The sequence below is a fragment of the Pongo pygmaeus genome, chromosome 21, assembly GCF_028885625.2.
Source record: "Pongo pygmaeus isolate AG05252 chromosome 21, NHGRI_mPonPyg2-v2.0_pri, whole genome shotgun sequence".
NCBI classification, from domain to species: Eukaryota; Metazoa; Chordata; class Mammalia; order Primates; family Hominidae; genus Pongo; species Pongo pygmaeus.
Genome location: NC_072394.2, coordinates 24,472,402 through 24,498,704, shown reverse-complemented (window position 1 = coordinate 24,498,704; position 26,303 = coordinate 24,472,402).

Sequence of the window (26,303 nt, the reverse complement as noted above, 5' to 3'; positions counted from 1 at the left end):
GCCTGTGCTGGGAAATGAAATCTCTTCACCTAAAAACTAGACAGAAACATTCTGAGAAACTTCTTTGCAATGAGTGCATTCAACTCACAGACTTGAACGTTCCTTTTGATAGAACAGTTTTGAAACATTACGTTTGTAGAATCTGCAAGTGTTTATTCAGAGCACCTTGAGGCCTATGTTGGAAAAGGAAATATCTTCACATAAAAACTAGAGAGAAGGATTCTCAGAAACTTCTTTTTGATGAGTTCATTCAACTCACAGAGTTGAACCTACCAATTGATAGAGAAGTTTGGAAACACTCTTTTTGTAGAATCTGCAAGTGGATATTTGCAGCCGTTTGAGGCCTATGCTGGAAAAGGAAATATCTTCACATAAAAACTGAACAGAAGCATTCTCAGAAACTTCTTTGTGTTGAGTGCATTCAACTCACAGACTTGAACTTCCCTATAGAAAGAGCAGTTTTGAAACACTCTTTGGGTAAAATCTGCAAGTGGTTATTTTGATCACTTCGAGGCCTGTGCTGGGATATGGAATATCTTCACCTAAAAACTACAGAGAAGCATTCTCAGAAAGTTCTTCACGATGCATTCGTTCAACTCACAGAGTTGAACCTTCCTTTTGATAGAACAGTTTTGAAACACTCTTTTTGTAGAATCTGCAAGAGGATATTTGGAGCGTTCGGAGGCCTATGCTGGAAAAGGAAATATCTTCACATAAAAACTAGACAGAAGCATTCTCAGAAACTTCTGTGTGATGAGTGCATTCAACTCACAGACTTGAACGTTCCTCTCGAAAGAGCAGTTTTGAAACACTCCTTTTGTAGAATCTGCAAGTGTTTATTTGGAGCGCTTTGAGGCCTATGTTGGAAAAGGAAATATCTGCACATAAAAACTAGACAGAAGCATTCTCAGAAACTTCTTTGTGATGAGTGCATTCTACTCACAGTGTTGAAGCTTGCTTTTGATAGAGCAGTTTTGAAACACTCTTTTGGTAGAATCTGCAAGTGGATATTTGGAGCGCTTTGAGGCCTATGCTGGAAAAGGAAATGTCTTCACATAAAAACTAGACAGAAGCATTCCAGGTAACTTCTGTATGATAAGTGCATTCAACTCACAGACTTGAACGTTCCTTTTGATAGAACTCTATTGAAACACTCCTTTTGTAGAATTTGCAAGTGTTCATTTGGAGCGCTTTGAGGCCTAAGCTGGAAAAGGAAATATCTTCACGTAAGAACTAGACAGAAGCATTCTCAGAAACTTCTTTCTGATGAGTGCATTCAACACACAGACTTGAACCTTGCTTTTGAAAGAGCAGCTTTGAAACACTCTTTTCGTAGAATCTGCAAGTGGATATTTGGAGGGCTTTGAGGCCTATGCTGGGAAATGAAATCTCTTCACCTAAAAACTAGACAGAAGCATTCTGAGAAACTTCTGTGTGATGAGTGCATTCAACTCACAGACTTGAACGTTCCCTTTGATAGAACAGTTTTGAAACACTCCTTTTGTAGAATCTGCATGTGTTTATTTGGAGCGCTTTGAGGCCTATGTTGGAAAAGGAAATATCTTCATATAGAAACTAGACGGACGCATTCTCAGAAACTTCTTTGTGATGAATGCATTCAACTCACAGACTTGAAGCTTCCTTTTGAAAGAGCAGTTTGGAAACACTCTTCTTATAGAATCTTCAAGTGGATATTTGGAGCGCTTTGAGGCCTGTGCTGGGAAATGAAATCTCTTCACCTAAAAACTAGACAGAAACATTCTGAGAAACTTCTTTGCAATGAGTGCATTCAACTCACAGACTTGAACGTTCCTTTTGATAGAACAGTTTTGAAACATTACGTTTGTAGAATCTGCAAGTGTTTATTCGGAGCACCTTGAGGCCTATGTTGGAAAAGGAAATATCTTCACATAAAAACTAGAGAGAAGGATTCTCAGAAACTTCTTTGTGATGAGTTCATTCAACTCACAGAGTTGAACCTACCAATTGATAGAGAAGTTTGGAAACACTCTTTTTGTAGAATCTGCAAGTGGATATTTGGAGCCGTTTGAGGCCTATGCTGGAAAAGGAAATATCTTCACATAAAAACTGAACAGAAGCATTCTCAGAAACTTCTTTGTGTTGAGTGCATTCAACTCACAGACTTGAACTTCCCTATAGAAAGAGCAGTTTTGAAACACTCTTTTGGTAAAATCTGCAAGTGGTTATTTGGAGCACTTCGAGGCCTGTGCTGGGATATGGAATATCTTCACCTAAAAACTACAGAGAAGCATTCTCAGAAAATTCTTCACGATGCCTTCATTCAACTCACAGAGTTGAAACTTCCTTTTGATAGAATAGTTTTGAAACACTCTTTTTGTAGAATCTGCAAGAGGATATTTGGAGCGTTCGGAGGCCTATGCTGGAAAAGGAAATATCTTCACATAAAAACTAGACAGAAGCATTCTCAGAAACTTCTGTGTGATGAGTGCATTCAACTCACAGACTTGAACGTTCCTCTCGAAAGAGCAGTTTTGAAACACTCCTTTTGTAGAATCTGCAAGTGTTTATTTGGAGCGCTTTGAGGCCTATGTTGGAAAAGGAAATATCTGCACATAAAAACTAGACAGAAGCATTCTCAGAAACTTCTTTGTGATGAGTGCATTCTACTCACAGTGTTGAAGCTTGCTTTTGATAGAGCAGTTTTGAAACACTCTTTTGGTAGAATCTGCAAGTGGATATTTGGAGCGCTTTGAGGCCTATGCTGGAAAAGGAAATGTCTTCACATAAAAACTAGACAGAAGCATTCCAGGTAACTTCTGTATGATAAGTGCATTCAACTCACAGACTTGAACGTTCCTTTTGATAGAACTCTATTGAAACACTCCTTTTGTAGAATTTGCAAGTGTTCATTTGGAGCGCTTTGAGGCCTAAGCTGGAAAAGGAAATATCTTCACGTAAGAACTAGACAGAAGCATTCTCAGAAACTTCTTTCTGATGAGTGCATTCAACACACAGACTTGAACCTTGCTTTTGAAAGAGCAGCTTTGAAACACTCTTTTCGTAGAATCTGCAAGTGGATATTTGGAGGGCTTTGAGGCCTATGCTGGGAAATGAAATCTCTTCACCTAAAAACTAGACAGAAGCATTCTGAGAAACTTCTGTGTGATGAGTGCATTCAACTCACAGACTTGAACGTTCCCTTTGATAGAACAGTTTTGAAACACTCCTTTTGTAGAATCTGCATGTGTTTATTTGGAGCGCTTTGAAGCCTATGTTGGAAAAGGAAATATCTTCATATAGAAACTAGACGGACGCATTCTCAGAAACTTCTTTGTGATGAATGCATTCAACTCACAGACTTGAAGCTTCCTTTTGAAAGAGCAGTTTGGAAACACTCTTCTTATAGAATCTTCAAGTGGATATTTGGAGCGCTTTGAGGCCTGTGCTGGGAAATGAAATCTCTTCACCTAAAAACTAGACAGAAACATTCTGAGAAACTTCTTTGCAATGAGTGCATTCAACTCACAGACTTGAACGTTCCTTTTGATAGAACAGTTTTGAAACATTACGTTTGTAGAATCTGCAAGTGTTTATTCGGAGCACCTTGAGGCCTATGTTGGAAAAGGAAATATCTTCACATAAAAACTAGAGAGAAGGATTCTCAGAAACTTCTTTGTGATGAGTTCATTCAACTCACAGAGTTGAACCTACCAATTGATAGAGAAGTTTGGAAACACTCTTTTTGTAGAATCTGCAAGTGGATATTTGGAGCCGTTTGAGGCCTATGCTGGAAAAGGAAATATCTTCACATAAAAACTGAACAGAAGCATTCTCAGAAACTTCTTTGTGTTGAGTGCATTCAACTCACAGACTTGAACTTCCCTATAGAAAGAGCAGTTTTGAAACACTCTTTTGGTAAAATCTGCAAGTGGTTATTTGGAGCACTTCGAGGCCTGTGCTGGGATATGGAATATCTTCACCTAAAAACTACAGAGAAGCATTCTCAGAAAATTCTTCACGATGCATTCATTCAACTCACAGAGTTGAAACTTCCTTTTGATAGAATAGTTTTGAAACACTCTTTTTGTAGAATCTGCAAGAGGATATTTGGAGCGTTCGGAGGCCTATGCTGGAAAAGGAAATATCTTCACATAAAAACTAGACAGAAGCATTCTCACAAACTTCTGTGTGATGAGTGCATTCAACTCACAGACTTGAACGTTCCTCTCGAAAGAGCAGTTTTGAAACACTCCTTTTGTAGAATCTGCAAGTGTTTATTTGGAGCGCTTTGAGGCCTCTGTTGGAAAAGGAAATATCTGCACATAAAAACTAGACAGAAGCATTCTCAGAAACTTCTTTGTGATGAGTGCATTCTACTCACAGTGTTGAAGCTTGCTTTTGATAGAGCAGTTTTGAAACACTCTTTTGGTAGAGTCTGCAAGTGGATATTTGGAGCGCTTTGAGGCCTATGCTGGAAAAGGAAATGTCTTCACATAAAAACTAGACAGAAGCATTCCAGGAAACTTCTGTATGATAAGTGCATTCAACTCACAGACTTGAACGTTCCTTTTGATAGAACTCTTTTGAAACACTCCTTTTGTAGAATTTGCAAGTGTTCATTTGGAGCGCTTTGAGGCCTAAGCTGGAAAAGGAAATATCTTCACGTAAGAACTAGACAGAAGCATTCTCAGAAACTTCTTTCTGATGAGTGCATTCAACACACAGACTTGAACCTTGCTTTTGAAAGAGCAGCTTTGAAACACTCTTTTCGTAGAATCTGCAAGTGGATATTTGGAGGGCTTTGAGGCCTATGCTGGGAAATGAAATCTCTTCACCTAAAAACTAGACAGAAGCATTCTGAGAAACTTCTGTGTGATGAGTGCATTCAACTCACAGACTTGAACGTTCCCTTTGATAGAACAGTTTTGAAACACTCCTTTTGTAGAATCTGCATGTGTTTATTTGGAGCGCTTTGAGGCCTATGTTGGAAAAGGAAATATCTTCATATAGAAACTAGACGGAAGCATTCTCAGAAACTTCTTTGTGATGAATGCATTCAACTCACAGACTTGAGGCTGCCTTTTGAAAGAGCAGTTTGGAAACACTCTTCTTATAGAATCTTCAAGTGGATATTTGGAGCGCTTTGAGGCCTGTGCTGGGAAATGAAATCTCTTCACCTAAAAACTAGACAGAAACATTCTGAGAAACTTCTTTGCAATGAGTGCATTCAACTCACAGACTTGAACGTTCCTTTTGATAGAACAGTTTTGAAACATTACGTTTGTAGAATCTGCAAGTGTTTATTCGGAGCACCTTGAGGCCTATGTTGGAAAAGGAAATATCTTCACATAAAAACTAGAGAGAATGATTCTCAGAAACTTCTTTTTGATGAGTTCATTCAACTCACAGAGTTGAACCTACCAATTGATAGAGAAGTTTGGAAACACTCTTTTTGTAGAATCTGCAAGTGGATATTTGGAGCCGTTTGAGGCCTATGCTGGAAAAGGAAATATCTTCACATAAAAACTGAACAGAAGCATTCTCAGAAACTTCTTTGTGTTGAGTGCATTCAACTCACAGACTTGAACTTCCCTATAGAAAGAGCAGTTTTGAAACTCTCTTTGGGTAAAATCTGCAAGTGGTTATTTGGATCACTTCGAGGCCTGTGCTGGGATATGGAATATCTTCACCTAAAAACTACAGAGAAGCATTCTCAGAAAGTTCTTCACGATGCATTCGTTCAACTCACAGAGTTGAACCTTCCTTTTGATAGAACAGTTTTGAAACACTCTTTTTGTAGAATCTGCAAGAGGATATTTGGAGCGTTCGGAGGCCTATGCTGCAAAAGGAAATATCTTCACATAAAAACTAGACAGAAGCATTCTCAGAAACTTCTGTGTGATGAGTGCATTCAACTCACAGACTTGAACGTTCCTCTCGAAAGAGCAGTTTTGAAACACTCCTTTTGTAGAATCTGCAAGTGTTTATTTGGAGCGCTTTGAGGCCTATGTTGGAAAAGGAAATATCTGCACATAAAAACTAGACAGAAGCATTCTCAGAAACTTCTTTGTGATGAGTGCATTCTACTCACAGTGTTGAAGCTTGCTTTTGATAGAGCAGTTTTGAAACACTCTTTTGGTAGAATCTGCAAGTGGATATTTGGAGCGCTTTGAGGCCTATGCTGGAAAAGGAAATGTCTTCACATAAAAACTAGACAGAAGCATTCCAGGTAACTTCTGTATGATAAGTGCAATCAACTCACAGACTTGAACGTTCCTTTTGATAGAACTCTATTGAAACACTCCTTTTGTAGAATTTGCAAGTGTTCATTTGGAGCGCTTTGAGGCCTAAGCTGGAAAAGGAAATATCTTCACGTAAGAACTAGACAGAAGCATTCTCAGAAACTTCTTTCTGATGAGTGCATTCAACACACAGACTTGAACCTTGCTTTTGAAAGAGCAGCTTTGAAACACTCTTTTCGTAGAATCTGCAAGTGGATATTTGGAGGGCTTTGAGGCCTATGCTGGGAAATGAAATCTCTTCACCTAAAAACTAGACAGAAGCATTCTGAGAAACTTCTGTGTGATGAGTGCATTCAACTCACAGACTTGAACGTTCCCTTTGATAGAACAGTTTTGAAACACTCCTTTTGTAGAATCTGCATGTGTTTATTTGGAGCGCTTTGAGGCCTATGTTGGAAAAGGAAATATCTTCATATAGAAACTAGACGGACGCATTCTCAGAAACTTCTTTGTGATGAATGCATTCAACTCACAGACTTGAAGCTTCCTTTTGAAAGAGCAGTTTGGAAACACTCTTCTTATAGAATCTTCAAGTGGATATTTGGAGCGCTTTGAGGCCTGTGCTGGGAAATGAAATCTCTTCACCTAAAAACTAGACAGAAACATTCTGAGAAACTTCTTTGCAATGAGTGCATTCAACTCACAGACTTGAACGTTCCTTTTGATAGAACAGTTTTGAAACATTACGTTTGTAGAATCTGCAAGTGTTTATTCGGAGCACCTTGAGGCCTATGTTGGAAAAGGAAATATCTTCACATAAAAACTAGAGAGAAGGATTCTCAGAAACTTCTTTGTGATGAGTTCATTCAACTCACAGAGTTGAACCTACCAATTGATAGAGAAGTTTGGAAACACTCTTTTTGTAGAATCTGCAAGTGGATATTTGGAGCCGTTTGAGGCCTATGCTGGAAAAGGAAATATCTTCACATAAAAACTGAACAGAAGCATTCTCAGAAACTTCTTTGTGTTGAGTGCATTCAACTCACAGACTTGAACTTCCCTATAGAAAGAGCAGTTTTGAAACACTCTTTTGGTAAAATCTGCAAGTGGTTATTTGGAGCACTTCGAGGCCTGTGCTGGGATATGGAATATCTTCACCTAAAAACTACAGAGAAGCATTCTCCGAAAGTACTTCACGATGCATTCATTCAACTCACAGAGTTGAACCTTCCTTTTGATAGAACAGTTTTGAAACACTCTTTTTGTAGAATCTGCAAGAGGATATTTGGAGCGTTCGGAGGCCTACTCAGGAAAAGGAAATATCTTCACATAAAAACTAGACAGAAGCATTCTGAGAAACTTCTGTGTGATGAGTGCATTCAACTCACAGACTTGAACGTTCCTCTCGAAAGAGCAGTTTTGAAACACTCCTTTTGTAGAATCTGCAAGTGTTTATTTGGAGCGCTTTGAGGCCTCTGTTGGAAATGGAAATATCTGCACATAAAAACTAGACAGAAGCATTCTCAGAAACTTCTTTGTGATGAGTGCATTCTACTCACAGTGTTGAAGCTTGCTTTAGATAGAGCAGTTTTGAAACACTCTTTTGGTAGAATCTGCAAGTGGATATTTGGAGCGCTTTGAGGCCTATGCTGGAAAAGGAAATGTCTTCACATAAAAACTAGACAGAAACATTCCAGGAAACTTCTGTATGATAAGTGCATTCAACTCACAGACTTGAACGTTCCTTTTGATAGAACTCTTTTGAAACACTCCTTTTGTAGAATTTGCAAGTGTTCATTTGGAGCGCTTTGAGGCCTAAGCTGGAAAAGGAAATATCTTCACGTAAGAACTAGACAGAAGCATTCTCAGAAACTTCTTTCTGATGAGTGCATTCAACACACAGACTTGAACCTTGCTTTTGAAAGAGCAGCTTTGAAACACTCTTTTCGTAGAATCTGCAAGTGGATATTTGGAGCGCTTTGAGGCCTATGCTGGGAAATGAAATCTCTTCACCTAAAAACTAGACAGAAGCATTCTGAGAAACTTCTGTGTGATGAGGTCATTCAACTCACAGACTTGAACGTTCCCTTTGATAGAACAGTTTTGAAACACTCCTTTTGTAGAATCTGCATGTGTTTATTTGGAGCGCTTTGTGGCCTATGTTGGAAAAGGAAATATCTTCATATAGAAACTAGACGGAAGCATTCTCAGAAACTTCTTTGTGATGAATGCATTCAACTCACAGACTTGAAGCTTCCTTTTGAAAGAGCAGTTTGGAAACACTCTTCTTATAGAATCTTCAAGTGGATATTTGGAGCGCTTTGAGGCCTATGATGGGAAATGAAATCTCTTCACCTACAAACTAGACAGAAACATTCTGAGAAACTTCTTTGCAATGAGTGCATTCAACTCACAGACTTGAACGTTCCTTTTGATAGAACAGTTTTGAAACATTACGTTTGTAGAATCTGCAAGTGTTTATTCGGAGCACCTTGAGGCCTATGTTGGAAAAGGAAATATCTTCACATAAAAACTAGAGAGAAGGATTCTCAGAAACTTCTTTGTGATGAGTTCATTCAACTCACAGAGTTGAACCTACCAATTGATAGAGAAGTTTGGAAACACTCTTTTTGTAGAATGTGCAAGTGGATATTTGGAGCCGTTTGAGGCCTATGCTGGGAAAGGAAATATCTTCACATAAAAACTGAACAGAAGCATTCTCAGAAACTTCTTTGTGTTGAGTGCATTCAACTCACAGACTTGAACTTCCCTATAGAAAGAGCAGTTTTGAAACACTCTTTTGGTAAAATCTGCAAGTGGTTATTTGGAGCACTTCGAGGCCCGTGCTGGGATATGGAATATCTTCACCTAAAAACTACAGAGAAGCATTCTCAGAAAGTTCTTCATGATGCAATCATTCAACTCTCAGAGTTGAACCTTCCTTTTGATAGAACAGTTTTGAAACACTCTTTTTGTAGAATCTGCAAGAGGATATTTGGAGCGTTCGGAGGCCTATGCTGGAAAAGGAAATATCTTCACATAAAAACTAGGCAGAAGCATTCTCAGAAAATTCTGTGTGATGAGTGCATTCAACTCACAGACTTGAACGTTCCTCTCGAAAGAGCAGTTTTGAAACACTCCTTTTGTAGAATCTGCAAGTGTTTATTTGGAGCGCTTTGAGGCCTCTGTTGGAAAAGGAAATATCTGCACATAAAAACTAGACAGAAGCATTCTCAGAAACTTCTTTGTGATGAGTGCATTCTACTCACAGTGTTGAAGCTTGCTTTTGATAGAGCAGTTTTGAAACACTCTTTTGGTAGAGTCTGCAAGTGGATATTTGGAGCGCTTTCAGGCCTATGCTGGAAAAGGAAATGTCTTCACATAAAAACTAGACAGAAGCATTCCAGGAAACTTCTGTATGATAAGTGCATTCAACTCACAGACTTGAACGTTCCTTTTGATAGAACTCTTTTGAAACACTCCTTTTGTAGAATTTGCAAGTGTTCATTTGGAGCGCTTTGAGGCCTAAGCTGGAAAAGGAAATATCTTCACGTAAGAACTAGACAGAAGCATTCTCAGAAACTTCTTTCTGATGAGTGCATTCAACACACAGACTTGAACCTTGCTTTTGAAAGAGCAGCTTTGAAACACTCTTTTCGTAGAATCTGCAAGTGGATATTTGGAGGGCTTTGAGGCCTATGCTGGGAAATGAAATCTCTTCACCTAAAAACTAGACAGAAGCATTCTGAGAAACTTCTGTGTGATGAGTGCATTCAACTCACAGACTTGAACGTTCCCTTTGATAGAACAGTTTTGAAACACTCCTTTTGTAGAATCTGCGTGTGTTTATTTGGAGCGCTTTGAGGCCTATGTTGGAAAAGGAAATATCTTCATATAGAAACTAGACGGACGCATTCTCAGAAACTTCTTTGTGATGAATGCATTCAACTCACAGACTTGAAGCTTCCTTTTGAAAGAGCAGTTTGGAAACACTGTTCTTATAGAATCTTCAAGTGGATATTTGGAGCGCTTTGAGGCCTGTGCTGGGAAATGAAATCTCTTCACCTAAAAACTAGACAGAAACATTCTGAGAAACTTCTTTGCAATGAGTGCATTCAACTCACAGACTTGAACGTTCCTTTTGATAGAACAGTTTTGAAACATTACGTTTGTAGAATCTGCAAGTGTTTATTCGGAGCACCTTGAGGCCTATGTTGGAAAAGGAAATATCTTCACATAAAAACTAGAGAGAAGGATTCTCAGAAACTTCTTTGTGATGAGTTCATTCAACTCACAGAGTTGAACCTACCAATTGATAGAGAAGTTTGGAAACACTCTTTTTGTAGAATCTGCAAGTGGATATTTGGAGCCGTTTGAGGCCTATGCTGGAAAAGGAAATATCTTCACATAAAAACTGAACAGAAGCATTCTCAGAAACTTCTTTGTGTTGAGTGCATTCAACTCACAGACTTGAACTTCCCTATAGAAAGAGCAGTTTTGAAACACTCTTTTGGTAAAATCTGCAAGTGGTTATTTGGAGCACTTCGAGGCCTGTGCTGGGATATGGAATATCTTCACCTAAAAACTACAGAGAAGCATTCTCAGAAAATTCTTCACGATGCATTCATTCAACTCACAGAGTTGAAACTTCCTTTTGATAGAATAGTTTTGAAACACTCTTTTTGTAGAATCTGCAAGAGGATATTTGGAGCGTTCGGAGGCCTATGCTGGAAAAGGAAATATCTTCACATAAAAACTAGACAGAAGCATTCTCACAAACTTCTGTGTGATGAGTGCATTCAACTCACAGACTTGAACGTTCCTCTCGAAAGAGCAGTTTTGAAACACTCCTTTTGTAGAATCTGCAAGTGTTTATTTGGAGCGCTTTGAGGCCTCTGTTGGAAAAGGAAATATCTGCACATAAAAACTAGACAGAAGCATTCTCAGAAACTTCTTTGTGATGAGTGCATTCTACTCACAGTGTTGAAGCTTGCTTTTGATAGAGCAGTTTTGAAACACTCTTTTGGTAGAGTCTGCAAGTGGATATTTGGAGCGCTTTGAGGCCTATGCTGGAAAAGGAAATGTCTTCACATAAAAACTAGACAGAAGCATTCCAGGAAACTTCTGTATGATAAGTGCATTCAACTCACAGACTTGAACGTTCCTTTTGATAGAACTCTTTTGAAACACTCCTTTTGTAGAATTTGCAAGTGTTCATTTGGAGCGCTTTGAGGCCTAAGCTGGAAAAGGAAATATCTTCACGTAAGAACTAGACAGAAGCATTCTCAGAAACTTCTTTCTGATGAGTGCATTCAACACACAGACTTGAACCTTGCTTTTGAAAGAGCAGCTTTGAAACACTCTTTTCGTAGAATCTGCAAGTGGATATTTGGAGGGCTTTGAGGCCTATGCTGGGAAATGAAATCTCTTCACCTAAAAACTAGACAGAAGCATTCTGAGAAACTTCTGTGTGATGAGTGCATTCAACTCACAGACTTGAACGTTCCCTTTGATAGAACAGTTTTGAAACACTCCTTTTGTAGAATCTGCATGTGTTTATTTGGAGCGCTTTGTGGCCTATGTTGGAAAAGGAAATATCTTCATATAGAAACTAGACGGAAGCATTCTCAGAAACTTCTTTGTGATGAATGCATTCAACTCACAGACTTGAAGCTTCCTTTTGAAAGAGCAGTTTGGAAACACTCTTCTTATAGAATCTTCAAGTGGATATTTGGAGCGCTTTGAGGCCTATGATGGGAAATGAAATCTCTTCACCTACAAACTAGACAGAAACATTCTGAGAAACTTCTTTGCAATGAGTGCATTCAACTCACAGACTTGAACGTTCCTTTTGATAGAACAGTTTTGAAACATTACGTTTGTAGAATCTGCAAGTGTTTATTCGGAGCACCTTGAGGCCTATGTTGGAAAAGGAAATATCTTCACATAAAAACTAGAGAGAAGGATTCTCAGAAACTTCTTTGTGATGAGTTCATTCAACTCACAGAGTTGAACCTACCAATTGATAGAGAAGTTTGGAAACACTCTTTTTGTAGAATGTGCAAGTGGATATTTGGAGCCGTTTGAGGCCTATGCTGGGAAAGGAAATATCTTCACATAAAAACTGAACAGAAGCATTCTCAGAAACTTCTTTGTGTTGAGTGCATTCAACTCACAGACTTGAACTTCCCTATAGAAAGAGCAGTTTTGAAACACTCTTTTGGTAAAATCTGCAAGTGGTTATTTGGAGCACTTCGAGGCCCGTGCTGGGATATGGAATATCTTCACCTAAAAACTACAGAGAAGCATTCTCAGAAAGTTCTTCATGATGCAATCATTCAACTCTCAGAGTTGAACCTTCCTTTTGATAGAACAGTTTTGAAACACTCTTTTTGTAGAATCTGCAAGAGGATATTTGGAGCGTTCGGAGGCCTATGCTGGAAAAGGAAATATCTTCACATAAAAACTAGGCAGAAGCATTCTCAGAAAATTCTGTGTGATGAGTGCATTCAACTCACAGACTTGAACGTTCCTCTCGAAAGAGCAGTTTTGAAACACTCCTTTTGTAGAATCTGCAAGTGTTTATTTGGAGCGCTTTGAGGCCTCTGTTGGAAAAGGAAATATCTGCACATAAAAACTAGACAGAAGCATTCTCAGAAACTTCTTTGTGATGAGTGCATTCTACTCACAGTGTTGAAGCTTGCTTTTGATAGAGCAGTTTTGAAACACTCTTTTGGTAGAGTCTGCAAGTGGATATTTGGAGCGCTTTGAGGCCTATGCTGGAAAAGGAAATGTCTTCACATAAAAACTAGACAGAAGCATTCCAGGAAACTTCTGTATGATAAGTGCATTCAACTCACAGACTTGAACGTTCCTTTTGATAGAACTCTTTTGAAACACTCCTTTTGTAGAATTTGCAAGTGTTCATTTGGAGCGCTTTGAGGCCTAAGCTGGAAAAGGAAATATCTTCACGTAAGAACTAGACAGAAGCATTCTCAGAAACTTCTTTCTGATGAGTGCATTCAACACACAGACTTGAACCTTGCTTTTGAAAGAGCAGCTTTGAAACACTCTTTTCGTAGAATCTGCAAGTGGATATTTGGAGGGCTTTGAGGCCTATGCTGGGAAATGAAATCTCTTCACCTAAAAACTAGACAGAAGCATTCTGAGAAACTTCTGTGTGATGAGTGCATTCAACTCACAGACTTGAACGTTCCCTTTGATAGAACAGTTTTGAAACACTCCTTTTGTAGAATCTGCGTGTGTTTATTTGGAGCGCTTTGAGGCCTATGTTGGAAAAGGAAATATCTTCATATAGAAACTAGACGGACGCATTCTCAGAAACTTCTTTGTGATGAATGCATTCAACTCACAGACTTGAAGCTTCCTTTTGAAAGAGCAGTTTGGAAACACTGTTCTTATAGAATCTTCAAGTGGATATTTGGAGCGCTTTGAGGCCTGTGCTGGGAAATGAAATCTCTTCACCTAAAAACTAGACAGAAACATTCTGAGAAACTTCTTTGCAATGAGTGCATTCAACTCACAGACTTGAACGTTCCTTTTGATAGAACAGTTTTGAAACATTACGTTTGTAGAATCTGCAAGTGTTTATTCGGAGCACCTTGAGGCCTATGTTGGAAAAGGAAATATCTTCACATAAAAACTAGAGAGAAGGATTCTCAGAAACTTCTTTGTGATGAGTTCATTCAACTCACAGAGTTGAACCTACCAATTGATAGAGAAGTTTGGAAACACTCTTTTTGTAGAATCTGCAAGTGGATATTTGGAGCCGTTTGAGGCCTATGCTGGAAAAGGAAATATCTTCACATAAAAACTGAACAGAAGCATTCTCAGAAACTTCTTTGTGTTGAGTGCATTCAACTCACAGACTTGAACTTCCCTATAGAAAGAGCAGTTTTGAAACACTCTTTTGGTAAAATCTGCAAGTGGTTATTTGGAGCACTTCGAGGCCTGTGCTGGGATATGGAATATCTTCACCTAAAAACTACAGAGAAGCATTCTCAGAAAATTCTTCACGATGCATTCATTCAACTCACAGAGTTGAAACTTCCTTTTGATAGAATAGTTTTGAAACACTCTTTTTGTAGAATCTGCAAGAGGATATTTGGAGCGTTCGGAGGCCTATGCTGGAAAAGGAAATATCTTCACATAAAAACTAGACAGAAGCATTCTCACAAACTTCTGTGTGATGAGTGCATTCAACTCACAGACTTGAACGTTCCTCTCGAAAGAGCAGTTTTGAAACACTCCTTTTGTAGAATCTGCAAGTGTTTATTTGGAGCGCTTTGAGGCCTCTGTTGGAAAAGGAAATATCTGCACATAAAAACTAGACAGAAGCATTCTCAGAAACTTCTTTGTGATGAGTGCATTCTACTCACAGTGTTGAAGCTTGCTTTTGATAGAGCAGTTTTGAAACACTCTTTTGGTAGAGTCTGCAAGTGGATATTTGGAGCGCTTTGAGGCCTATGCTGGAAAAGGAAATGTCTTCACATAAAAACTAGACAGAAGCATTCCAGGAAACTTCTGTATGATAAGTGCATTCAACTCACAGACTTGAACGTTCCTTTTGATAGAACTCTTTTGAAACACTCCTTTTGTAGAATTTGCAAGTGTTCATTTGGAGCGCTTTGAGGCCTAAGCTGGAAAAGGAAATATCTTCACGTAAGAACTAGACAGAAGCATTCTCAGAAACTTCTTTCTGATGAGTGCATTCAACACACAGACTTGAACCTTGCTTTTGAAAGAGCAGCTTTGAAACACTCTTTTCGTAGAATCTGCAAGTGGATATTTGGAGGGCTTTGAGGCCTATGCTGGGAAATGAAATCTCTTCACCTAAAAACTAGACAGAAGCATTCTGAGAAACTTCTGTGTGATGAGTGCATTCAACTCACAGACTTGAACGTTCCCTTTGATAGAACAGTTTTGAAACACTCCTTTTGTAGAATCTGCATGTGTTTATTTGGAGCGCTTTGAGGCCTATGTTGGAAAAGGAAATATCTTCATATAGAAACTAGACGGAAGCATTCTCAGAAACTTCTTTGTGATGAATGCATTCAACTCACAGACTTGAGGCTGCCTTTTGAAAGAGCAGTTTGGAAACACTCTTCTTATAGAATCTTCAAGTGGATATTTGGAGCGCTTTGAGGCCTGTGCTGGGAAATGAAATCTCTTCACCTAAAAACTAGACAGAAACATTCTGAGAAACTTCTTTGCAATGAGTGCATTCAACTCACAGACTTGAACGTTCCTTTTGATAGAACAGTTTTGAAACATTACGTTTGTAGAATCTGCAAGTGTTTATTCGGAGCACCTTGAGGCCTATGTTGGAAAAGGAAATATCTTCACATAAAAACTAGAGAGAATGATTCTCAGAAACTTCTTTTTGATGAGTTCATTCAACTCACAGAGTTGAACCTACCAATTGATAGAGAAGTTTGGAAACACTCTTTTTGTAGAATCTGCAAGTGGATATTTGGAGCCGTTTGAGGCCTATGCTGGAAAAGGAAATATCTTCACATAAAAACTGAACAGAAGCATTCTCAGAAACTTCTTTGTGTTGAGTGCATTCAACTCACAGACTTGAACTTCCCTATAGAAAGAGCAGTTTTGAAACACTCTTTGGGTAAAATCTGCAAGTGGTTATTTGGATCACTTCGAGGCCTGTGCTGGGATATGGAATATCTTCACCTAAAAACTACAGAGAAGCATTCTCAGAAAGTTCTTCACGATGCATTCGTTCAACTCACAGAGTTGAACCTTCCTTTTGATAGAACAGTTTTGAAACACTCTTTTTGTAGAATCTGCAAGAGGATATTTGGAGCGTTCGGAGGCCTATGCTGCAAAAGGAAATATCTTCACATAAAAACTAGACAGAAGCATTCTCAGAAACTTCTGTGTGATGAGTGCATTCAACTCACAGACTTGAACGTTCCTCTCGAAAGAGCAGTTTTGAAACACTCCTTTTGTAGAATCTGCAAGTGTTTATTTGGAGCGCTTTGAGGCCTATGTTGGAAAAGGAAATATCTGCACATAAAAACTAGACAGAAGCATTCTCAGAAACTTCTTTGTGATGAGTGCATTCTACTCACAGTGTTGAAGCTTGCTTTTGATAGAGCAGTTTTGAAACACTCTTTTGGTAGAATCTGCAAGTGGATATTTGGAGCGCTTTGAGGCCTATGCTGGAAAAGGAAATGTCTTCACATAAAAACTAGACAGAAGCATTCCAGGTAACTTCTGTATGATAAGTGCATTCAACTCACAGACTTGAACGTTCCTTTTGATAGAACTCTATTGAAACACTCCTTTTGTAGAATTTGCAAGTGTTCATTTGGAGCGCTTTGAGGCCTAAGCTGGAAAAGGAAATATCTTCACGTAAGAACTAGACAGAAGCATTCTCAGAAACTTCTTTCTGATGAGTGCATTCAACACACAGACTTGAACCTTGCTTTTGAAAGAGCAGCTTTGAAACACTCTTTTCGTAGAATCTGCAAGTGGATATTTGGAGGGCTTTGAGGCCTATGCTGGGAAATGAAATCTCTTCACCTAAAAACTAGACAGAAGCATTCTGAGAAACTTCTGTGTGATGAGTGCATTCAACTCACAGACTTGAACGTTCCCTTTGATAGAACAGTTTTGAAACACTCCTTTTGTAGAATCTGCATGTGTTTATTTGGAGCGCTTTGAGGCCTATGTTGGAAAAGGAAATATCTTCATATAGAAACTAGACGGACGCATTCTCAGAAACTTCTTTGTGATGAATGCATTCAACTCACAGACTTGAAGCTTCCTTTTGAAAGAGCAGTTTGGAAACACTCTTCTTATAGAATCTTCAAGTGGATATTTGGAGCGCTTTGAGGCCTGTGCTGGGAAATGAAATCTCTTCACCTAAAAACTAGACAGAAACATTCTGAGAAACTTCTTTGCAATGAGTGCATTCAACTCACAGACTTGAACGTTCCTTTTGATAGAACAGTTTTGAAACATTACGTTTGTAGAATCTGCAAGTGTTTATTCGGAGCACCTTGAGGCCTATGTTGGAAAAGGAAATATCTTCACATAAAAACTAGAGAGAAGGATTCTCAGAAACTTCTTTGTGATGAGTTCATTCAACTCACAGAGTTGAACCTACCAATTGATAGAGAAGTTTGGAAACACTCTTTTTGTAGAATCTGCAAGTGGATATTTGGAGCCGTTTGAGGCCTATGCTGGAAAAGGAAATATCTTCACATAAAAACTGAACAGAAGCATTCTCAGAAACTTCTTTGTGTTGAGTGCATTCAACTCACAGACTTGAACTTCCCTATAGAAAGAGCAGTTTTGAAACACTCTTTTGGTAAAATCTGCAAGTGGTTATTTGGAGCACTTCGAGGCCTGTGCTGGGATATGGAATATCTTCACCTAAAAACTACAGAGAAGCATTCTCAGAAAGTTCTTCACGATGCATTCATTCAACTCACAGAGTTGAACCTTCCTTTTGATAGAACAGTTTTGAAACACTCTTTTTGTAGAATCTGCAAGAGGATATTTGGAGCGTTCGGAGGCCTATTCAGGAAAAGGAAATATCTTCACATAAAAACTAGACAGAAGCATTCTGAGAAACTTCTGTGTGATGAGTGCATTCAACTCACAGACTTGAACGTTCCTCTCGAAAGAGCAGTTTTGAAACACTCCTTTTGTAGAATCTGCAAGTGTTTATTTGGAGCGCTTTGAGGCCTCTGTTGGAAATGGAAATATCTGCACATAAAAACTAGACAGAAGCATTCTCAGAAACTTCTTTGTGATGAGTGCATTCTACTCACAGTGTTGAAGCTTGCTTTAGATAGAGCAGTTTTGAAACACTCTTTTGGTAGAATCTGCAAGTGGATATTTGGAGCGCTTTGAGGCCTATGCTGGAAAAGGAAATGTCTTCACATAAAAACTAGACAGAAACATTCCAGGAAACTTCTGTATGATAAGTGCATTCAACTCACAGACTTGAACGTTCCTTTTGATAGAACTCTTTTGAAACACTCCTTTTGTAGAATTTGCAAGTGTTCATTTGGAGCGCTTTGAGGCCTAAGCTGGAAAAGGAAATATCTTCACGTAAGAACTAGACAGAAGCATTCTCAGAAACTTCTTTCTGATGAGTGCATTCAACACACAGACTTGAACCTTGCTTTTGAAAGAGCAGCTTTGAAACACTCTTTTCGTAGAATCTGCAAGTGGATATTTGGAGCGCTTTGAGGCCTATGCTGGGAAATGAAATCTCTTCACCTAAAAACTAGACAGAAGCATTCTGAGAAACTTCTGTGTGATGAGTGCATTCAACTCACAGACTTGAACGTTCCCTTTGATAGAACAGTTTTGAAACACTCCTTTTGTAGAATCTGCATGTGTTTATTTGGAGCGCTTTGTGGCCTATGTTGGAAAAGGAAATATCTTCATATAGAAACTAGACGGAAGCATTCTCAGAAACTTCTTTGTGATGAATGCATTCAACTCACAGACTTGAAGCTTCCTTTTGAAAGAGCAGTTTGGAAACACTCTTCTTATAGAATCTTCAAGTGGATATTTGGAGCGCTTTGAGGCCTATGATGGGAAATGAAATCTCTTCACCTACAAACTAGACAGAAACATTCTGAGAAACTTCTTTGCAATGAGTGCATTCAACTCACAGACTTGAACGTTCCTTTTGATAGAACAGTTTTGAAACATTACGTTTGTAGAATCTGCAAGTGTTTATTCGGAGCACCTTGAGGCCTATGTTGGAAAAGGAAATATCTTCACATAAAAACTAGAGAGAAGGATTCTCAGAAACTTCTTTGTGATGAGTTCATTCAACTCACAGAGTTGAACCTACCAATTGATAGAGAAGTTTGGAAACACTCTTTTTGTAGAATGTGCAAGTGGATATTTGGAGCCGTTTGAGGCCTATGCTGGGAAAGGAAATATCTTCACATAAAAACTGAACAGAAGCATTCTCAGAAACTTCTTTGTGTTGAGTGCATTCAACTCACAGACTTGAACTTCCCTATAGAAAGAGCAGTTTTGAAACACTCTTTTGGTAAAATCTGCAAGTGGTTATTTGGAGCACTTGGAGGCCCGTGCTGGGATATGGAATATCTTCACCTAAAAACTACAGAGAAGCATTCTCAGAAAGTTCTTCACGATGCAATCATTCAACTCTCAGAGTTGAACCTTCCTTTTGATAGAACAGTTTTGAAACACTCTTTTTGTAGAATCTGCAAGAGGATATTTGGAGCGTTCGGAGGCCTATGCTGGAAAAGGAAATATCTTCACATAAAAACTAGGCAGAAGCATTCTCAGAAAATTCTGTGTGATGAGTGCATTCAACTCACAGACTTGAACGTTCCTCTCGAAAGAGCAGTTTTGAAACACTCCTTTTGTAGAATCTGCAAGTGTTTATTTGGAGCGCTTTGAGGCCTATGTTGGAAAAGGAAATATCTGCACATAAAAACTAGACAGAAGCATTCTCAGAAACTTCTTTGTGATGAGTGCATTCTACTCACAGTGTTGAAGCTCGCTTTTGATAGAGCAGTTTTGAAACACTCTTTTGGTAGAGTCTGCAAGTGGATATTTGGAGCGCTTTGAGACCTATGCTGGAAAAGGAAATGTCTTCACATAAAAACTAGACAGAAGCATTCCAGGAAACTTCTGTATGATAAGTGCATTCAACTCACAGACTTGAACGTTCCTTTTGATAGAACTCTTTTGAAACACTCCTTTTGTAGAATTTGCAAGTGTTCATTTGGAGCGCTTTGAGGCCTAAGCTGGAAAAGGAAATATCTTCACGTAAGAACTAGACAGAAGCATTCTCAGAAACTTCTTTCTGATGAGTGCATTCAACACACAGACTTGAACCTTGCTTTTGAAAGAGCAGCTTTGAAACACTCTTTTCGTAGAATCTGCAAGTGGATATTTGGAGGGCTTTGAGGCCTATGCTGGGAAATGAAATCTCTTCACCTGAAAACTAGACAGAAGCATTCTGAGAAACTTCTGTGTGATGAGTGCATTCAACTCACAGACTTGAACGTTCCCTTTGATAGAACAGTTTTGAAACACTCCTTTTGTAGAATCTGCATGTGTTTATTTGGAGCGCTTTGAGGCCTATGTTGGAAAAGGAAATATCTTCATATAGAAACTAGACGGACGCATTCTCAGAAACTTCTTTGTGATGAATGCATTCAACTCACAGACTTGAAGCTTCCTTTTGAAAGAGCAGTTTGGAAACACTCTTCTTATAGAATCTTCAAGTGGATATTTGGAGCGCTTTGAGGCCTGTGCTGGGAAATGAAATCTCTTCACCTAAAAACTAGACAGAAACATTCTGAGAAACTTCTTTGCAATGAGTGCATTCAACTCACAGACTTGAACGTTCCTTTTGATAGAACAGTTTTGAAACATTACGTTTGTAGAATCTGCAAGTGTTTATTCGGAGCACCTTGAGGCCTATGTTGGAAAAGGAAATATCTTCACATAAAAACTAGAGAGAAGGATTCTCAGAAACTTCTTTGTGATGAGTTCATTCAACTCACAGAGTTGAACCTACCAATTGATAGAGAAGTTTGGAAACACTCTTTTTGTAGAATCTGCAAGTGGATATTTGGAGCCGTTTGAGGCCTATGCTGGAAAAGGAAATATCTTCACATAAAAACTGAACAGAAGCATTCTCAGAAACTTCTTTGTGTTGAGTGCATTCAACTCACAGACTTGAACTTCCCTATAGAAAGAGCAGTTTTGAAACACTCTTTTGGTAAAATCTGCAAGTGGTTATTTGGAGCACTTCGAGGCCTGTGCTGGGATATGGAATATCTTCACCTAAAAACTACAGAGAAGCATTCTCAGAAAATTCTTCACGATGCATTCATTCAACTCACAGAGTTGAAACTTCCTTTTGATAGAATAGTTTTGAAACACTCTTTTTGTAGAATCTGCAAGAGGATATTTGGAGCGTTCGGAGGCCTATGCTGGAAAAGGAAATATCTTCACATAAAAACTAGACAGAAGCATTCTCACAAACTTCTGTGTGATGAGTGCATTCAACTCACAGACTTGAACGTTCCTCTCGAAAGAGCAGTTTTGAAACACTCCTTTTGTAGAATCTGCAAGTGTTTATTTGGAGCGCTTTGAGGCCTCTGTTGGAAATGGAAATATCTGCACATAAAAACTAGACAGAAGCATTCTCAGAAACTTCTTTGTGATGAGTGCATTCTACTCACAGTGTTGAAGCTTGCTTTTGATAGAGCAGTTTTGAAACACTCTTTTGGTAGAGTCTGCAAGTGGATATTTGGAGCGCTTTGAGGCCTATGCTGGAAAAGGAAATGTCTTCACATAAAAACTAGACAGAAGCATTCCAGGAAACTTCTGTATGATAAGTGCATTCAACTCACAGACTTGAACGTTCCTTTTGATAGAACTCTTTTGAAACACTCCTTTTGTAGAATTTGCAAGTGTTCATTTGGAGCGCTTTGAGGCCTAAGCTGGAAAAGGAAATATCTACACGTAAGAACTAGACAGAAGCATTCTCAGAAACTTCTTTCTGATGAGTGCATTCAACACACAGACTTGAACCTTGCTTTTGAAAGAGCAGCTTTGAAACACTCTTTTCGTAGAATCTGCAAGTGGATATTTGGAGGGCTTTGAGGCCTATGCTGGGAAATGAAATCTCTTCACCTAAAAACTAGACAGAAGCATTCTGAGAAACTTCTGTGTGATGAGTGCATTCAACTCACAGACTTGAACGTTCCCTTTGATAGAACAGTTTTGAAACACTCCTTTTGTAGAATCTGCATGTGTTTATTTGGAGCGCTTTGAGGCCTATGTTGGAAAAGGAAATATCTTCATATAGAAACTAGACGGAAGCATTCTCAGAAACTTCTTTGTGATGAATGCATTCAACTCACAGACTTGAGGCTGCCTTTTGAAAGAGCAGTTTGGAAACAGTCTTCTTATAGAATCTTCAAGTGGATATTTGGAGCGCTTTGAGGCCTGTGCTGGGAAATGAAATCTCTTCACCTAAAAACTAGACAGAAACATTCTGAGAAACTTCTTTGCAATGAGTGCATTCAACTCACAGACTTGAACGTTCCTTTTGATAGAACAGTTTTGAAACATTACGTTTGTAGAATCTGCAAGTGTTTATTCGGAGCACCTTGAGGCCTATGTTGGAAAAGGAAATATCTTCACATAAAAACTAGAGAGAAGGATTCTCAGAAACTTCTTTGTGATGAGTTCATTCAACTCACAGAGTTGAACCTACCAATTGATAGAGAAGTTTGGAAACACTCTTTTTGTAGAATCTGCAAGTGGATATTTGGAGCCGTTTGAGGCCTATGCTGGAAAAGGAAATATCTTCACATAAAAACTGAACAGAAGCATTCTCAGAAACTTCTTTGTGTTGAGTGCATTCAACTCACAGACTTGAACTTCCCTATAGAAAGAGCAGTTTTGAAACACTCTTTGGGTAAAATCTGCAAGTGGTTATTTGGATCACTTCGAGGCCTGTGCTGGGATATGGAATATCTTCACCTAAAAACTACAGAGAAGCATTCTCAGAAAGTTCTTCACGATGCATTCGTTCAACTCACAGAGTTGAACCTTCCTTTTGATAGAACAGTTTTGAAACACTCTTTTTGTAGAATCTGCAAGAGGATATTTGGAGCGTTCGGAGGCCTATGCTGCAAAAGGAAATATCTTCACATAAAAACTAGACAGAAGCATTCTCAGAAACTTCTGTGTGATGAGTGCATTCAACTCACAGACTTGAACGTTCCTCTCGAAAGAGCAGTTTTGAAACACTCCTTTTGTAGAATCTGCAAGTGTTTATTTGGAGCGCTTTGAGGCCTATGTTGGAAAAGGAAATATCTGCACATAAAAACTAGACAGAAGCATTCTCAGAAACTTCTTTGTGATGAGTGCATTCTACTCACAGTGTTGAAGCTTGCTTTTGATAGAGCAGTTTTGAAACACTCTTTTGGTAGAATCTGCAAGTGGATATTTGGAGCGCTTTGAGGCCTATGCTGGAAAAGGAAATGTCTTCACATAAAAACTAGACAGAAGCATTCCAGGTAACTTCTGTATGATAAGTGCATTCAACTCACAGACTTGAACGTTCCTTTTGATAGAACTCTATTGAAACACTCCTTTTGTAGAATTTGCAAGTGTTCATTTGGAGCGCTTTGAGGCCTAAGCTGGAAAAGGAAATATCTTCACGTAAGAACTAGACAGAAGCATTCTCAGAAACTTCTTTCTGATGAGTGCATTCAACACACAGACTTGAACCTTGCTTTTGAAAGAGCAGCTTTGAAACACTCTTTTCGTAGAATCTGCAAGTGGATATTTGGAGGGCTTTGAGGCCTATGCTGGGAAATGAAATCTCTTCACCTAAAAACTAGACAGAAGCATTCTGAGAAACTTCTGTGTGATGAGTGCATTCAACTCACAGACTTGAACGTTCCCTTTGATAGAACAGTTTTGAAACACTCCTTTTGTAGAATCTGCATGTGTTTATTTGGAGCGCTTTGAGGCCTATGTTGGAAAAGGAAATATCTTCATATAGAAACTAGACGGACGCATTCTCAGAAACTTCTTTGTGATGAATGCATTCAACTCACAGACTTGAAGCTTCCTTTTGAAAGAGCAGTTTGGAAACACTCTTCTTATAGAATCTTCAAGTGGATATTTGGAGCGCTTTGAGGCCTGTGCTGGGAAATGAAATCTCTTCACCTAAAAACTAGACAGAAACATTCTGAGAAACTTCTTTGCAATGAGTGCATTCAACTCACAGACTTGAACGTTCCTTTTGATAGAACAGTTTTGAAACATTACGTTTGTAGAATCTGCAAGTGTTTATTCGGAGCACCTTGAGGCCTATGTTGGAAAAGGAAATATCTTCACATAAAAACTAGAGAGAAGGATTCTCAGAAACTTCTTTGTGATGAGTTCATTCAACTCACAGAGTTGAACCTACCAATTGATAGAGAAGTTTGGAAACACTCTTTTTGTAGAATCTGCAAGTGGATATTTGGAGCCGTTTGAGGCCTATGCTGGAAAAGGAAATATCTTCACATAAAAACTGAACAGAAGCATTCTCAGAAACTTCTTTGTGTTGAGTGCATTCAACTCACAGACTTGAACTTCCCTATAGAAAGAGCAGTTTTGAAACACTCTTTTGGTAAAATCTGCAAGTGGTTATTTGGAGCACTTCGAGGCCTGTGCTGGGATATGGAATATCTTCACCTAAAAACTACAGAGAAGCATTCTCAGAAAGTTCTTCACGATGCATTCATTCAACTCACAGAGTTGAACCTTCCTTTTGATAGAACAGTTTTGAAACACTCTTTTTGTAGAATCTGCAAGAGGATATTTGGAGCGTTCGGAGGCCTATTCAGGAAAAGGAAATATCTTCACATAAAAACTAGACAGAAGCATTCTCAGAAACTTCTGTGTGATGAGTGCATTCAACTCACAGACTTGAACGTTCCTCTCGAAAGAGCAGTTTTGAAACACTCCTTTTGTAGAATCTGCAAGTGTTTATTTGGAGCGCTTTGAGGCCTCTGTTGGAAATGGAAATATCTGCACATAAAAACTAGACAGAAGCATTCTCAGAAACTTCTTTGTGATGAGTGCATTCTACTCACAGTGTTGAAGCTTGCTTTAGATAGAGCAGTTTTGAAACACTCTTTTGGTAGAATCTGCAAGTGGATATTTGGAGCGCTTTGAGGCCTATGCTGGAAAAGGAAATGTCTTCACATAAAAACTAGACAGAAACATTCCAGGAAACTTCTGTATGATAAGTGCATTCAACTCACAGACTTGAACGTTCCTTTTGATAGAACTCTTTTGAAACACTCCTTTTGTAGAATTTGCAAGTGTTCATTTGGAGCGCTTTGAGGCCTAAGCTGGAAAAGGAAATATCTTCACGTAAGAACTAGACAGAAGCATTCTCAGAAACTTCTTTCTGATGAGTGCATTCAACACACAGACTTGAACCTTGCTTTTGAAAGAGCAGCTTTGAAACACTCTTTTCGTAGAATCTGCAAGTGGATATTTGGAGCGCTTTGAGGCCTATGCTGGGAAATGAAATCTCTTCACCTAAAAACTAGACAGAAGCATTCTGAGAAACTTCTGTGTGATGAGTGCATTCAACTCACAGACTTGAACGTTCCCTTTGATAGAACAGTTTTGAAACACTCCTTTTGTAGAATCTGCATGTGTTTATTTGGAGCGCTTTGTGGCCTATGTTGGAAAAGGAAATATCTTCATATAGAAACTAGACGGAAGCATTCTCAGAAACTTCTTTGTGATGAATGCATTCAACTCACAGACTTGAAGCTTCCTTTTGAAAGAGCAGTTTGGAAACACTCTTCTTATAGAATCTTCAAGTGGATATTTGGAGCGCTTTGAGGCCTATGCTGGGAAATGAAATCTCTTCACCTACAAACTAGACAGAAACATTCTGAGAAACTTCTTTGCAATGAGTGCATTCAACTCACAGACTTGAACGTTCCTTTTGATAGAACAGTTTTGAAACATTACGTTTGTAGAATCTGCAAGTGTTTATTCGGAGCACCTTGAGGCCTATGTTGGAAAAGGAAATATCTTCACATAAAAACTAGAGAGAAGGATTCTCAGAAACTTCTTTGTGATGAGTTCATTCAACTCACAGAGTTGAACCTACCAATTGATAGAGAAGTTTGGAAACACTCTTTTTGTAGAATGTGCAAGTGGATATTTGGAGCCGTTTGAGGCCTATGCTGGGAAAGGAAATATCTTCACATAAAAACTGAACAGAAGCATTCTCAGAAACTTCTTTGTGTTGAGTGCATTCAACTCACAGACTTGAACTTCCCTATAGAAAGAGCAGTTTTGAAACACTCTTTTGGTAAAATCTGCAAGTGGTTATTTGGAGCACTTCGAGGCCCGTGCTGGGATATGGAATATCTTCACCTAAAAACTACAGAGAAGCATTCTCAGAAAGTTCTTCACGATGCATTCATTCAACTCACAGAGTTGAACCTTCCTTTTGATAGAACAGTTTTGAAACACTCTTTTTGTAGA